Here is a 3142-nt window from a genome sequence, read left to right on the forward strand (position 1 = left end):
ATTAAGAAAAGGTAATAATTTAAAAAGAAATTGAATAATTAATCATTTATTTTTAAATTTATAAATATAAATTCACTTTATATTTATAAAATTAAAATAATTTATAAAATATAAAATCTAAAAAGAGTAAATTTTAATATCATAAATTTAACTAGTCTAAAATTTAATTAATAGAGACGTTAATCTCTTTTAAATTGGTAGAAATTAATTAATCATTCTAACTATGTTAATGGTTTTAAATTATATATATTAAAAATAAAGTCTAGTACAAATAACTGTTTTAACCCTCTTTAAATTATGTATATTAAAAATAAAAAATAATATACACATGTCTAGTACAAATAACTGTTTTAACTGTCTTTAAATTTACCTATTAAAAATAAAAATTAAAAATAAATAAAATATAAACCTTTAAAATTAAAATAAACTAATTATTTTAAACATCTTTTCATATGTCTTCTAAATTAAATTATATTATATATATATAATGAATTTATTATATAATTGAGTCTAAATTAGTCTAAAAATAAATTATATTAAGAAAAGGTAATAATTTCAAAAATAATTTTGAATAATTAATCCTTTATTTTTAAATTTATAAATATAAATTTAATTTATATTTATAAAATTAAAATAATTTATAAATTATAAAATCTAGAAAGAGTAAATTATAATAACATAAATTTAACTAGTCCAAAATTTAATTAATAGAGACTATAATCTCTTTTAAAATTGTTAAAATTCACTCCACATTTTAACTGTTTTATCGGTCTTAAATTATGTATATTAAAAAATTAAAATACATGTGTCTAATTCAAATAACTGTATTTAAATTTACCTATGAAAAATAAAAGTTAAAAATAAAATAAAAACGTTTAAAATTTAAATAAACTAATTATTTTAAACCTCTCTTCATATCATATGTCTTTTAAATTATATTATATTAATTTATTATTATATAAAATTATTTTAAACCTATCTTCATATCATATGTCATTTTTTTTTCATTTCTAAATTTGTATCTCTCACACCAACTTGAAGTTTTCCCAATTATGTTTCAGCCGAACATTAAACCATTATCGTTGTGACCGAATTCTTTTCCAGTAAAACCTATAAACCTTTACGCTGTGACAGAAGCCTCCCCAGCCTAACCCAAAATCGTTATTTTCGAATTCTCCCCAACCGATTGGGAAAAAACATTGTCGGTTAATGAACTTTCTTAAATTTGACTGAATTGGAGCGGCATTTGTCGGACTACCGAATTGCTCAGCTTTTAATGAACGAGTTTGCAACTGAGTGGGTCCTAACTTTTGCCTTTTCTCATAGAGTCACGAAGGGAATGTCTTCCCTCTGGATTTATTTTGGGAGGACGGCGTATTGGTAAAAGGGAGGCGATATGCGGTAGGAAGATGTATGATTGGATAGTCGAGGATGAATGAATTCAAAGACATGTTCTGATCATTGAATTATAATTTGTTTTAGGGTAAAAGTAGTTTCAGATCAGTCATTGGAAGTTACGTAAATCCCAAGAGGTGGAAGCTGAGTAGACCGGTGTAAAACGCCGATAAAGGATGGGGTGATTTGGGAGACTACTGTAAAAGTTGGATGGGGGAGACGATGGTAAAAGCGGATGACAAAGAAAGAGTTAATTGGTGTCAGTTATGATTTGTATGAATAGCAAAATAAGTAAAACGGTGAAGATTAAAAAAGGAATACGTGGATATAGATATAGTAAAATTTTAACGTCCGTTATATATTTCTGTTGATTTGAATAAAATTGACGCATCTTAACAAGTTAATAGGTATAAATAGAATTTTGATACTTAATATATTAATTTGACACCTTGTCTCAACTTGATACATAAAATTGACATTTTACCCAAAGAAAGAGAATATTAAAGAATATTAAAGAATGATTTCATCAATGCAAAGTGTAATAGAAGATTCATGATTCATCGAATTAAGGTATGCTTCCGCGTCATTCAGATTTTAATTTCTCACACATTAAATTAGGATCTAATTAGATAATCTCATAACAATTGATATAAGAGTTGTCCTAATATTTATTTTATTGTTGTGAGAATATATATATCATTCGGCATAAGATATATTATGGATTTATGATAATTTTAAATAATATATATTGATAATTTCAAATCATATCAATATTATTAGGAATATATATTTATTTTGATAATATATTGATTAAGAATATATATTTTAGATTTGAAATTTGAAATTGAATTATATATATATATATATTTATTTATCTTTTATTAAGATTGATATAATGAAGATTGATATAATGAAGATTGATATGAAGGTGATGATAAGTCATTCCCTCACCAAATTCTCTCTCTCTATCACTCTTCTTAGAAATTTATGATGTTTTGATAATTGATTTTAATCGGAAAGATATATTTTTAATTAAGATTTTTATATTTTGAATTTAGATTAAATTTTATGAAGTAAGATTGACGATAAATTAAGGAATATTTAAATTTTATGATAAATTAAGGGATATATTGATTTTTCGATAATATGAAATAACTGAGTAAAAGAATATAAAGATTTATGATATTATTTGACAATGTTTATTAGATTTATGGATAATTAGATTTTCTCGTTAAAGCAAGAATTCTCTATTTTAAATTGACTGTTGATATTAGTTGTTTATTTGGTAAATTATATATTATTTATTTAAATTATATAATAATATGACATTTAAATTTAAAATAATTATATTATTGTTCATTATTTGGATTGTATTGATTGATACAAATAATCATCAAAGTGACAATGTTTGTTAAAATTAATTCAAGACAATTTTGAATGATAGTATTGTATAATTCATGTGATTATATTATTTGGCCCATTAATTGACAGAATTGCATCAATACTTGTAATGATAAATATGTAATAATTATAAAGTCTTATTTATGTAAATAATTAATCTATCCAAATATAGATTGATTATTTGAAATTGTTAATGTTTGATCATTACACCAAAATACTTTGTAATTAATATTACTGTCCAAAAACTTGATATTAATGTTGCATTAAGTATTTTGAGATGGGATATATCATTATTTGAATTTAGTTGTTACTTAATTTTATAAATGTGAGCAATTATTTTATTGAA

The sequence above is a fragment of the Impatiens glandulifera genome, chromosome 1 (assembly GCF_907164915.1).
Source record: "Impatiens glandulifera chromosome 1, dImpGla2.1, whole genome shotgun sequence".
Taxonomy (NCBI): Eukaryota; Viridiplantae; Streptophyta; class Magnoliopsida; order Ericales; family Balsaminaceae; genus Impatiens; species Impatiens glandulifera.